Raw genomic sequence first — 14,273 nt, 5'->3', positions numbered from 1 at the left:
TTTACGGCTGTCTGCACGGTCTCCGTGTGATTTAAACTAGCTCTGTAGCCCGATCTGCACCAAAAAAAAAGTTAAGTTCACCAAACACAACTTAACACTTGTGTAGGCCACATTTGAAAAATAATAAAGTTTAGTCCACAATTTACAACATTAGTGTTTCTTACACCTGTTAGGAGGAGCATTTCAGGAATAAGCACACTAAGGCCTTAGTACTTTTCTGCTTATCTTTATCTGTCAACCAAGATGAAGAGGGCAGGGAGTAAGGCACGTGGGCGTGGGCGCGGAGCAGGGAGAGGAGCAGGGAGAGGACGTGGTGATTCTGTGCCTGCTGCGGGCGCCGGTGACTCGTCGTCACTCAGTTTCAGCAGGGAACAGTCCTTCTTGCGCAGCTTTGTCGGAGAGCGCCGTGCACCGCTGCTGCGTGAAGACCAAATTGAAGCCGTTGTCGGGTGGATGGCAGCTAACGCCTCGGCATCGACTTCAGTTAGTGCCACATCCTCTCAGGCACAGACCACTGGAGAGCAGCCATCTGTCTCTTCACCACCTGCCAAATTGGCCAGGCAGTCAGAGAGCCCAGGACAGGAGCCGTCTCTACTTCTGTTCTCTGAATCCCTTGGCTTGAAAACAGGGGGCCAGCCAAGCAGCATTGGAGAAATGGAAGAAGAGGCAGTGTGCAGTGATGCCCAACAGCTTTTTCTCTCTGACTCTGAAGAGGCAGGTGGGCCAGTGCCTCCGGTGACCACAGCGCAGTACGCATCTGATGATGAAACTCAGGTGCCGCTTTCTGATGCGTACTGTGCTGCCGAGACTACCCAGGAGGAGCAGTTGGTGGCAGAGGGTAGTGGAGATGATGAGGTCCTTGACCCATCGTGGCGTGAGGAACAGGAAGGTGGTGGGAGCAGCTCTGAGGAAGAGCTTCCCCTTACGGGCCAAAGAGGGAGAGGGAGGGGGAAGACTGCGGAGCCTGTAGCCTCCACTTTGGCACCCGTTAGGAGCCTGTCTCTTTCCAAAGCCAAAAAGGGCGCTCCCAAGACTTGCAGTGCCTGGTCCTTTTTTGACACAGTTGCAGATGACATTTGTTTTGTCAAATGCAAGCTGTGTCATCAGAAAGTAAAAAGAGGTAAAAGTGTCAGCAACCTCAATACCACAAATATGTGGAAACATGTGCGGAACAGGCACGCGGTGGAGTTACAGAAACACAGTGAAGACGTAGGCCAACCAACAGCGGCAGCTACCACCTCTTCATCTCGTGTTGCCTCTTCCTCCACTGTTGTCCAGAGACCTAGTGTAATTCCACCCACAGCACCACCTTCCCAGTCATCCTCACACTCCCAGTCTACTCTACAGCCATCGGTAGTCCAGGCATGGGAGAAAAGGCGGGCATTCTCGGCCAACCACCCCCGAGCACAGGCTCTGAATGCAGGCATTGCCAAACTGTTGTCCCTGGAAATGCTCTCGTTCAGGCTGGTGGAGACTGACAGCTTCCGTGACTTGATGGCATTGGCAGTCCCACAGTACAAGGTGCCCAGCCGCTTTTACTTCAGCAGGCAGGCTGTCCCTGCCCTGCACAGGCATGTTGAGGCAAACATAAAACATGCGCTACTGAACGCCGTCAGTAGCAAGGTCCACCTCACCACCGATGCGTGGACCAGTCAGCATGGACAGGGGCGATATGTTTCCCTCACTGCCCATTGGGTTAATGTTGTTGAGCCAGGTAGAGATCGTGCGAGTGGCGCAGGACGTGTCCTGCCCACTCCAAGGATTGCAGGAATCCAGTCTGTACGCATCGACTCCTCCTCTTACACCAGTTCCTCTGATTCCTCTCTGCAGGATCCGTCACAGTCCACCTCCACATGGACCCGTGAACATTTACCTATGACCGACATGAGCACAGCCGTGGCCAAACGTCAGCAGGCCGTCTTGAAACTAGTTTCATTGGGGCATCGAAGCCACACAGCGCAGGAGCTCTGGAATGCCATCAAGCAGGAGAGCGATGTGTGGTTACTGCCAGCGAATCTCCAGCCAGGCATGGTAGTGTGTGACAATGGCCGAAATCTGGTGGCAGCTTTGGCCCTTGGCAACCTCACTCACATCCCATGTCTGGCACATGTGCTCAATTTGGTTGTGCAGAGTTTTCTGAGGGACTATCCGGATCTTGATGCCCTGCTGCACAAGGTCCGCCTAGAGTGTGCTCACTTGCGGCGTTCCAGCTTGGCCAGATCCCGCATTGCTGCTCTGCAGCGCCGATTCCGCCTCCCGGAACACCGCATCATATGTGACCTACCTACCCGGTGGAATTCCACGTTACATATGTTGGAGCGGTTGTGTGAGCAGCAGCAAGCAGTTATGGAGTACCAGCTGCATCAGGCGCAAAGAAGTCGCAGTCAGCGCCGATCAGACTTCACAACCACAGAGTGGGCCACTATGAAGGACGTCTGCCAGGTTTTGCATCCTTTTGATTATTCCACGCGGATGGCAAGTGCAGATGATGCACTAGTCAGCATGACTGTCCCCCTTATCTGCCTGCTTCAACAAACTTTGCAAGGGTTAAGGGATGATGTGGTGGAAGAGGTGGAGGATGAGGAGTCACCTTTTCCATCAGCTTCTGGAGAGTCAGCGCCACGTGGTTCCTCACAAAGGGGTACGCAGGGGCCAATTTGTGAGGAGGATGAGGAGGAGTCAATGGAGGAGGAAGAGCTCCGTCCAGAGGAGGGAGCGACACAATTGTCCAGTGGTCAGTGTGTACAGCGAGGGTGGGGTGATGACAAGCGGGCAGAGATCATGTCTCAAGCAGGGGACAGCGTTTCTGGGCCAGTTGGCACTCTGCAGCACATGGTGGATTTCATGCTGCAGTGCCTGAGAAACGACCGCCGCATCGACCACATTCTCAACATGCCTGATTATTGGGTGTTCACCCTCCTCGATCCTCGCTACCGGGACAACGTCCAAAACCTCATCCCTGCGTTGACCCGGGAGCGTAAATTGCGGGAGTACCACGACACACTGGTGAATTCCATCATCTTCTCCTGTCCAACTGAGAGGAGTGCTGCTAGTGCTTTACAAAGCAGCTCAGTGCATCGAGGCAGTGGGGGAGGCTCTGCCCAAAGAGGGAGCAGAAGCAGTGCCTCTGCCCAAGGCAAGCCCAGTATGGCACAACTCTGGCACACTTTTGTGTGCCCGCCCCAAATGTGTACACCATCACCGGCGGCTCCAGTCAGCAGGAGGCAACGGTTCCGTCAGATGGTGACAGACTACATGGCTTGCCCTCTTACTGTACTCCCAGACGGCTCTTCCCCGTTCAAGTTTTGGGTCTCTAAGCTGGATACATGGCCAGAGCTAAGCCAGTATGCATTGGAGGTGCTGGCTTGCCCTGCGGCTAGTGTCTTATCGGAACGTGTCTTTAGTGCCACAGGTGGTGTACTAACAGACCGTCGCATGCGACTATCCTCCGATAACGTTGACCGGCTTACTTTCCTGAAAATGAACCAGGCCTGGATCTCGCAGGAATTTGCCACTCCTCTGCCTGATTAAGTAATTGGGTGTCATCCAGGTCTCCTGCTGTCTTCATCTTTCTACCACCTGAACTGCTATTCCTGGGCTCCAACACCGCCAGTTGCGGCTCAGAAGTGCAGGCTGCACAGTAAAAACATACGACCCAGTGTTATTGGGTTTCAGTAACGTCAGCTAATCCCCAGCTGTGTAGCCGGCAATGTGTCCTGCGACCGCCACGCTGGCACAACAACCTAAATGTAAGGGAACCTGTCCCCCCCCCCCCGTCGTTTGTTACTGAAATAGCCATCTTTCTGGTGTCAGGCTGGCTGCGCCTGTGCGGCCGCGCTGCCCGAGATCCCGCCTCGCAGTGTCTTCTGATTGAGTCACACTGCGGGCCTGGGATCCATGGGCATGCGCAGTGCATATCTTCCCCTTGGCCTCTCGCTCATTTCCCTCCGCCTTCTTTAGACTGTGCGCCGTCAGCTGATCCCTAGCATGCCACGGCCGTGACACTGCACAGTCTGAAGAAGAGGGAAGGAGGGGAGTGAGAGTCGAGGTTATGCACTGTGCATGCCCATGGTTCCAAGGCCCGCAGTGGGATTACGTTAGACGAGACTGCGAGGTGGGATCTGGAGCAGCGTGGACGCACAGGCACTGACAGCCTGACACCAAATTATGTCAGAAGACAGGCAGCGCTAATTGGGCATGGCCAAGGGCTAACAGAACAGCGCAGGCTCCGTGACAGCTTAAAACAACGCTGAGGAGGCAGCGCACGGCATCAAGGGGATAGGAATGACAGCTGTGCTGTGTCCCATTACGAAGGAAATTCGCACCTCCGGAACGGTTTAACGGTATAAAGGGACACATTTTTAGTGTTTACTTCGGTGTTTGCAAGGAGCATAATTAAAAGAGCAACCTTTTCCTTTTGCATCCTTAGTGCTGCACAAGATGGCTCTTTCAGCTACAAACGTCTTGGGGGGGGGGGTTAAAGGTTTCCTTTCAACTTGCTCCAATCAGGCTTCGGCCTACACTCTGTTCCTCTGCTCCTCCTGCTGTCCCTGGGCTCTAACACCGCCAGTTAGTGCCTGGAAGTGCTGTGTGCACAGTCAACAGTCGCTCCTCTGTTATTGGGGTTCAGTAACGTCAGCTGATCCCCAGCTGTGTGTGCGGCAATACCTCCAATCTGCTCCTCCTGCTGTCCCTGAGCTCTAACACCGCCAGTTTGTGCCTGGAAGTGCTGTGTGCACAGTCAACAGTCGCTCCTCTGTTATTGGGGTTCAGTAACGTCAGCTGATCCCCAGCTGTGTGTGCGGCAATACCTCCAATCTGCTCCTCCTGCTGTCCCTGGGCTCTAACACCGCCAGTTGGTGCCTGGAAGTGCTGTGTGCACAGTCAACAGTCGCTCCTCTGTTATTGGGGTTCAGTAACGTCAGCTGATCCCCAGCTGTGTGTGCGGCAATACCTCCAATCTGCTCCTCCTGCTGTCCCTGGGCTCTAACAACGCCAGTTTGTGCCTGGAAGTGCTGTGTGCACAGTCAACAGTCGCTCCTCTGTTATTGGGGTTCAGTAATGTCAGCTGATCCCCAGCTGTGTGTGCGGCAATACCTCCAATCTGCTCCTCCTGCTGTCCCTGGGCTCTAACACCGCCAGTTGGTGCCTGGAAGTGCTGTGTGCACAGTCAACAGTCGCTCCTCTGTTATTGGGGTTCAGTAACGTCAGCTGATCCCCAGCTGTGTATCCGGCAACGTGTCATGCGACCGCCACGCTGGCACAACTAAAATGTAAGGGGACCTGTCCCCCCCCCCCAGGCGTTTGTTACTAAAAGAGCCACCATGTGCAGCACTAATACTGCACAAGGGAAAGGTCGCTCTTGAAATTATGCTCCTTGCAAACGCTGAACTACACACTCATGTAATGTGTCCCCTCACACCGTCCAACCGTCCCGGAGGTGGGACTTTCCTTTGTAATGTGACGCAGCACAGCCGTCATTGCTACCCCCTTGGCACCGTGCGCCGCCTCCTTAGCGTTGTTTGATTCCGTCATGGACCCTGCGCTGTTATGTTATCCCTTGGCCATGCACAGTTTGCGCTGCCCGTCCTCTGACATCATTTGTTGTCGTCCTGGCTGCGCCTGTGCGTCCACGCTGCCCGAAATCACACCTCGCAGTGTCGTCTAATGTGATCCCACAGTGGGCCTGGTATCCATGGCCATGCGCAGTGCATATACTAGCCTCTCACTGCCCTTCTTCACGCTTCTTCAGACTAGGCGGCGTCAGCTGATCCCTAATAGCATGCCACGGCCGTGACGCCGCACAGTCTGAAGAAGCAGGAAGGAGGTGAGTGAGAGGCGATGATATGCACTGCGCATGCCCATGGATCCCTGGCCCGCAGTGGGACTACATTAGATGACACTGCAAGGTTGGATCTCGGGCAGCTTGGACGCACAGGCACTGCCAGCCTGACACCTACATGATGTCAGAAGACGGGCACCGCTAACTGTGCATGGCCAAGGGATAACATTACAGCGCGGGCTCCGTGACAGAACCAAACAATGTTGAGGAGGTGGCGCCTGTCACCAAGGGGGTTGGAATGATGGCTGTGCTGTGTCACATTACAAAGGAAAGTCCCATTTCCGGGATGGTTTGACGGTGTGAGGGGACACATTATATGAGTGTGTACTTCAGCGTTTGCAAGGAGCATAATTTTCGGAGCCACCATTTTCCATGTGCAGTATTACTGCTGTACAAGATGGCTCTTTCAGCAACAAATGCCTGGGGGGGTGGGGGTTAAAGGTTCCCTTTCAACTTGCTCCACTGCAGGCTTCGGCCTACACTCTGCTCCTCTTTGATTCCCTGGGTTTCAACACTGTCAGTTGCCACCTGGAAGTGTTGTCTACACAGAAAAAACACTAGGTGATGTGTCAGTGGGGTTCAGCACCGCCAGCTGTTCCCCTGCTGTGTAGTCGGCAACTTGTCCAGCACAAGCCACGCTGGCACAACAGAACAAAAGCTGCCACCAGTGCAGGCTTCGGCCTACACTCTGCTCCTCTCCTCCTCCTGCTGACCCTGGGCTCAAACACCGCCAGTTTCTGCCCGGAAGTGCTAGCTGCACAGAGAAAAACACCAGCCAATGTGTTAGTGGGGTTCAGCACCGCCAGCTGTTCCCCTGCTGTGTAGCCGGCAACGTGACCTGCAAACGCCACGCAGGCACATGAACTGAAATTGAAGGGAGCCTGCCCCCCACCCCCAGGTGTTTCTATGTATAATAGCCACCTTGTACAGCAGTACTGCTGCATTTGTACAAGGTGGCTGACTTTTTCTCCTTGCCCATGTTTAATTAAACACGTACTAAATGTGTCTCATTGAGACCATTCCACTGTCCCTGAGGTGTGACTTTCCTTTCTAATGATACGCAGCACCACCCTTGTTAGCGCTGCCCGTCTTTTGACATCATTGGTTAGCTGGCTGCGCCTGTGCGTCTGCCCTGCTCGAAACAACGCCCCTCGGTGTCTTATTTTTTTGGACAGCGAGGGTGTGATTGATCGGCATGTGCAGTGCATATGTTTGCCTGTGTTCACTCATCTCCTTCCGCCTTCTTCAGACTGGGTGTCCTCATGGCCGCGGCAGGCGATAAGGGATCAGCTGAGGCCGCCCAGTCTGAAGCAGGTGTAAGGACATGTGTGAGCGTCAAACATATTTACTGAACAAGGCCACGAATCCCAGCCACGCAGTGTGATTTTTTGAAAACACACTGTGGGTCTGGGATTCATGTCCATCGCTAACCGTAACGGCCGACATGAAATGAGGTCAGAAGACAGGAAGCGCTCACAGCGCATGGCCAAGGGATCACAATAGCGCAGACTCCTGTACAGCAAATAACAACGCTCAGGAATCTGCGCACAGCAGCTAGGTGTAAATTTTGACACCTGTGCTGCATCTCCTTAAAAAGACAAGTCACGCCTCCACTACTGTTTGACAGTATAATGGGCTAAATAGTGTACGTGTTTTATTCAGCGTGTGCAAGGAGCAAATTAAATAGAGCAACCTTTTACTTGTGCAGCATTAATGCTGCACAAGGTGTGGCTCTTGTACCTTTCAACACCTGAGGGGGGGTTAAAGGTAACCTTTGAAATTGGTTCAACTAGGCTTCGGCTCCTCTACTCCTCCTGCTGACCCTGGGCTCAAACACCGCTAGTTTCTGCCCGGAACTGCTAGCTGCACAGAGAAAAACACCAGTCAATGTGTTAGTGGGGTTCAGCACCGCCAGCTGTTCCCCTGTTGTGTAGTTGGCATCGTGTCCAGCACAAGCCACGCTGGCACAACCGACCAAAAGCTGTCACCAGTGCAGGCTTCGGCCTACACTCTGCTCTTCTCCTCCTCCTGCTGACCCCGGGCTCAAACACCGCCAGTTTCTGCCCGGACATGCTAGCTGCACAGAGAAAAACACCAGTCAATGTGTTAGTGGGGTTCAGCAACGCCAGCTGTTCCCCTGCTGTGTAATTGGCATCGTGTCCAGCACAAGCCACGCTGGCATAACCGACCAAAAGCTGCCACCAGTGCAGGCTTCGGCCTACACTTTGCTCCTCTCCTCCTCCTGCTGACCCTGGGCTCTAACACCGCCAGTTTTTGCCCGGACATGCGATCTGCACAGAGAAAAACACCAGTCAATGTGTCAGTGGGGTTCAGCAACGCCAGCTGTTCCCCTGCTGTGTAGCTTGCAACGTGACCTGCAAACGCCACGCAGGCACATGAACTGAAATTGAAGGGAGCCTGCCCCCCACCCCCAGGTGTTTCTATGTATAATAGCCACCTTGTACAGCAGTACTGCTGCATTTGTACAAGGTGGCTGACTTTTTCTCCTTGCCCACGTTTAATTAAACACGTACTAAATGTGTCTCAATGAGACCATTCCACTGTCCCTGAGGTGTGACTTTCCTTTCTAATGATACGCAGCACCACCCTTGTTAGCGCTGCCCGTCTTTTGACATCATTGGTTAGCTGGCTGCGCCTGTGCGTCTGCCCTGCTCGAAACAACGCCCCTCGGTGTCTTATTTTTTTGGACAGCGAGGGTGTGATTGATTGGCATGTGCAGTGCATATGTTTGCCTGTGTTCACTCATCTCCTTCCGCCTTCTTCAGACTGGGTGTCCTCATGGCCGCGGCAGGCGATAAGGGATCAGCTGAGGCCGCCCAGTCTGAAGCAGGTGTAAGGACATGTGTGAGCATCAAACATATTTACTGAACAAGGCCACGAATCCCAGCCACGCAGTGTGATTTTTTGAAAACACACTGTGGGTCTGGGATTCATGTCCATCGCTAACCGTAACGGCCGACATGAAATGAGGTCAGAAGACAGGAAGCGCTCACAGCGCATGGCCAAGGGATCACAATAGCGCAGACTCCTGTACAGCAAATAACAACGCTCAGGAATCTGCGCACAGCAGCTAGGTGTAAATTTTTACACCTGTGCTGCATCTCCTTAAAAAGACAAGTCACGCCTCCACTACTGTTTGACAGTATAATGGGCTAAATAGTGTACGTGTTTTATTCAGCGTGTGCAAGGAGCAAAATTAAATAGAGCAACCTTTGACTTGTGCATCATTAATGCTGTTCAAGGTGTGGCTCTTGTACCTTGCAACACCTGAGGGGGGGGGTTAAAGGTAACCTTTGAAATTGGTTCAACTAGGCTTCGGCCTACACTCTGCTCCTCTCCTCCTCCTGCTGACCCTGGGCTCAAACACCGCTAGTTTTTGCCCGGAAGTGCTAGCTGCACAGAGAAAAACACCAGTCAATGTGTTAGTGGGGTTCAGCACCGCCAGCTGTTCCCCTGCTGTGTAGTTGGCATCGTGTCCAGCACAAGCCACGCTGGCACAACCGACCAAAAGCTGCCACCAGTGCAGGCTTCGGCCTACACTTTGCTCCTCTCCTCCTCCTGCTGACCCTGGGCTCAAACAACGCCAGTTTCTGCCCGGACATGCTAGCTGCACAGAGAAAAACACCAGCCAATGTGTTAGTGGGGTTCAGCACCGCCAGCTGTTCCCCTGCTGTGTAGCTGGCAACGTGTCCTGCAAACGCCACGCAGGCACATGAACTGAAATTGAAGGGAGCCTGCCCCCCACCCCCCCAGGTGTTTCTATGTATAACAGCCACCTTGTACAGCAGTACTGCTGCATTTGTACAAGGTGGCTGACTTTTTCTCCTTGCACACGTGGAACTCAACAAGTACAAAATGTGTCTCATTACAGACCATTACAATGTCCCTGAGGTGTGACTTTCCTTTTTAATGACACGCAGCACCCCCATTGTTAGCGCTGCCCGTCTCCTGACATCATTGGTTGGCTGGCTGTGCCTGTGCGTCCCCCCTGCCCGACACAACGCCCCTCGTTGTCTCATATATTTTGACTGCAAGGGTGTGATTGATGGGCACGAGCAGTGCATATGTTCCCCTGTCTTCACTCCCCTCCTTCCGCCTTCTTCTGACTGTGCGGCCTCATGGCCGCGGCATGCGATAAGGGATCAGCTGAGGCCGCCCAGTCTGAAGCAGGTGTAAGGACATGTGTGAGCGGCGAACATATTTACTGCACAAGGCCACGAATCCCAGCACCGCAGTGTGACTTTAGGAAAAGCCACTGTGGGTCTGGGATTTATGGCCATCGTTAACCGCACCGGCCAACATGAAATGAGGTCATGAGACGGCCTGCACTAACAGGGTATTGCCAAGGGATAACACAAGAGCGCAGTTTCCTGTACTGCAAATAACAACGGTAAGGAATCTGCGCCCAGCACCTAGGTGTAAATTTGTACACCTGTGCTGCGTCTCCTTAAAAAGACTAGTAGTCACGCCTCCACTACTGTTTGACAGTATAATGGGCTAAATAGTGTACGTGTTTTATTCAGCGTGTGCAAGGAGCAAAATTAAATAGAGCAACCTTTGACTTGTGCATCATTAATGCTGTTCAAGGTGTGGCTCTTGTACCTTGCAACACCTGAGGGGGGGGGTTAAAGGTAACCTTTGAAATTGGTTCAACTAGGCTTCGGCCTACACTCTGCTCCTCTCCTCCTCCTGCTGACCCTGGGCTCAAACACCGCTAGTTTTTGCCCGGAACTGCTAGCTGCACAGAGAAAAACACCAGTCAATGTGTTAGTGGGGTTCAGCACCGCCAGCTGTTCCCCTGCTGTGTAGTTGGCATCGTGTCCAGCACAAGCCACGCTGGCACAACCGACCAAAAGCTGCCACCAGTGCAGCCTTCGGCCTACACTCTGCTCCTCTCCTCCTCCTGCTGACCCCTTGCTCAAACACCGCCAGTTTCTGCCCGGACATGCTAGCTGCACAGAGAAAAACACCAGTCAATGTGTTAGTGGGGTTCAGCACCGCCAGCTGTTCCCCTGCTGTGTAGTTGGCATCGTGTCCAGCACAAGCCATGCTGGCACAACCGACCAAAAGCTGCCACCAGTGCAGGCTTCGGCCTACACTTTGCTCCTCTCCTCCTCCTGCTGACCCTGGGCTCTAACACCGCTAGTTTTTGCCCGGAACTGCTAGCTGCACTGAGAAAAACACCAGCCAACGTGTTAGTGGGGTTCAGCACCGCCAGCTGTTCCCCTGCTGTGTAGCTGGCAAAGTGTCCTGCAAACGCCACGCAGGCACATGAACTGAAATTGATGGGAGCCTGCCCCCCACCCCCAGGTGTTTCTATGTATAACAGCCACCTTGTACAGCAGTACTGCTGAATTTGTACAAGGTGGCTGACTTTTTGTCCTTGCCCACGTGGAACTCAAAACGTACAAAATGTGTCTCATTGAGACCATTCCACTGTCCCTGAGGTGTGACTTTCCTTTATAATGATACGCAGCACCCCCCTTGGTAGCGCTTCCCGTCTTCTGACATCATTGGTTGGCTTGTTGCGCCTGTGCGTCCGCCCTGCCTGAAACAATGCTCCTCGTTGTCTTATTTTGACTGCGAGGGTGTGATTGATGGGCACGAGCAGTGCATATCTTCACCTGTCTTAACTCATCTCCTTCCGCCTTCTTCAGACTGTGCAGCCTCATGGCCGCGGCATGCGAGAAGGGATCAGCAGAGGCCGCCCAGTCTGAAGCAGGTGTAAGGACGTGTGTGAGCGGCCAAAATATTTACTGCTCAAGGCCACGAATCACAGCACCGCAGTGTGACTTTATGAAAAGGCACTGTGGGTCTGGGATTTATGGCCATCGTTAACCGCACCGGCCAACATGAAATGAGGTCATAAGACGGGCAGCTCTAACAGGGCATTGCCAAGGGATAACACAAGAGCGCAGACTCCTGTACAGCAAATAACAACGCTCAGGAAGCTGCGCCAAGCACTGCGTCTCCTTAAAAAGCCAAGTCACGCATCCACTACAGTTTGACTGTAGAATGGGCTAAATTGTGTACGTCTTTCATTCAGCGTGTGCAAGTAGACAAATTAATAGAGCAACCTTTCACTTGTGCAGCATTAATACTGCACAAGGTGTGTCTCTTGTACTTTGTAACACCTGAGGGGGGGTTAAAGGTTTCCTTTGAAATTGGTTCAAATAGGCTTCGGCCTACACTCTGCTCCTCTCCTCCTCCTCCTGCTTCAACACGGGCTCTAACATCGCTAGTTTTTGCCCGCAAGTGCTAGCTGCACAGAGAAAAACACACGCCATTGTGTTAGTAGGGTTCAGCAACGCCAGCTGTTCCCCCACTGTGTAGCCGGCAAAGTGTCCTGCAAACGCAACGCAGACACAAAGCTGCCTCCAGTGCAGGCTTCGGCCTACACTCTGCTCCCCCTGCTTACCCTTAGCTCCAACACCGCTAGTTGGGGCTGTAGGAAGACAATCTTTAATAGGCAACGCATCTGGGTTCCATCACCGCCAGCTGGTTCTCGGCAGTGTTCTTGTCACAGGTACTCCCTCGTGCCAAGCCTGGTTTCAGCACCGTCAGCTGTTTCCGGGTTGTGTCAAGCTCACTGAGACGCCTATGCTTGCCCCGTCGTGGTGCGGTCAGGTTAGCCAACTCCAGGGTGCCTCCAGTTTAGGAGCTTCCTATGTGGGCTGCGTGAACTGGTAGTCAAGGCTGGTTCTGTAGTGCCAGTAGGCCCAGCTCCCCCTGTAGGACTGTTGGGGTTCGGTAACTGCGGCTGCCTCGCAGCCTAGCTGTTCTCTCCTCTCCTGTGGACCTTGGGGTCCACCACCTGGTTCCAGCACCGTCAGCTGGTTCCGGGCCGAGCCTTTGGCTTAGGTGCCTCCTCCTGGGTATCCGAGTACCGCCAACGTCAGGCGGTCCTTGGTAGTGCTTTTAAGCGCGGGCACCTACAGCTTAGTAACCGGGTTCCAGCACCGCCAGCTGGTCCTCGGTCGTGCCATTGGCTCTTGCACACTGGGGCAACGCATCTGGGTTCCAGCACCGCCAGCTGGTTCTCGGCAGTGTTCTTGTCACAGGTACTCCCTCGTGCCAAGCCTGGTTTCAGCACCGTCAGCTGTTTCCGGGTTGTGTCAAGCTCACTGAGACGCCTATGCTTGCCCCGTCGTGGTGCGGTCGGGTTAGCCAACTCCAGGGTGCCTCCAGTTTAGGAGCTTCCTATGTGGGCTGCGTGAACTGGTAGTCAAGGCTGGTTCTGTAGTGCCAGTAGGCCCAGCTCCCCCTGTAGGACTGTTGGGGTTCGGTAACTGCGGCTGCCTCGCGGCCTAGCTGTTCTCTCCTCTCCTGTGGACCTTGGGGTCCACCACCTGGTTCCAGCACCGTCAGCTGGTTCCGGGCCGAGCCTTTGGCTTAGGTGCCTCCTCCTGGGTATCCGAGTTCCGCCAACGTCAGGCGGTCCTTGGTAGTGCTTTTAAGCGCGGGCACCTACAGCTTAGTAACCGGGTTCCAGCACCGCCAGCTGGTCCTCGGTCGTGCCATTGGCTCTTGCACACTGGGGCAACGCATCTGGGTTCCAGCACCGCCAGCTGGTTCTCGGCAGTGTTCTTGTCACAGGTACTCCCTCGTGCCAAGCCTGGTTTCAGCACCGTCAGCTGTTTCCGGGTTGTGTCAAGCTCACTGAGACGCCTATGCTTGCCCCGTCGTGGTGCGGTCGGGTTAGCCAACTCCAGGGTGCCTCCAGTTTAGGAGCTTCCTATGTGGGCTGCGTGAACTGGTAGTCAAGGCTGGTTCTGTAGTGCCAGTAGGCCCAGCTCCCCCTGTTGGACTGTTGGGGTTCGGTAACTGCGGCTGCCTCGCGGCCTAGCTGTTCTCTCCTCTCCTGTGGACCTTGGGGTCCACCACCTGGTTCCAGCACCGTCAGCTGGTTCCGGGCCGAGCCTTTGGCTTAGGTGCCTCCTCCTGGGTATCCGAGTTCCGCCAACGTCAGGCGGTCCTTGGTAGTGCTTTTAAGCGCGGGCACCTACAGCTTAGTAACCGGGTTCCAGCACCGCCAGCTGGTCCTCGGTCGTGCCATTGGCTCTTGCACACTGGGGCAACGCATCTGGGTTCCAGCACTGCCAGCTGGTTCTCGGCAGTGTCTTTTGCTCTTGTACCTTCTGCTCCCCATCCTGGTTCCAGTACCGTCAGCTGGTTCCGGGCAGAGCCTTTGGCTTAGGTGCCTCCTTCTGGGTATCCAAGTTCCACCAACGTCAGGTGGTCCTTGGTAGTGCTTTCAGGCACGGGTACCTCCTGCTTAGTAACCGGGTTCCAGTAACGTCAGCTGGTCCTCGGCAGTTCCATTGGCTCTTGGACCTTCGGCTACCCATCCGGGTTCCAGTACCGTCAGCTGGTTCTCGGCAGTGTCTTTTGCTCTTGTACCTTCTGCTCC

The sequence above is a fragment of the Ranitomeya imitator genome, chromosome 5, assembly GCF_032444005.1.
Source record: "Ranitomeya imitator isolate aRanImi1 chromosome 5, aRanImi1.pri, whole genome shotgun sequence".
NCBI classification, from domain to species: Eukaryota; Metazoa; Chordata; class Amphibia; order Anura; family Dendrobatidae; genus Ranitomeya; species Ranitomeya imitator.
Note: the sequence above shows the minus strand (reverse complement) of the source record.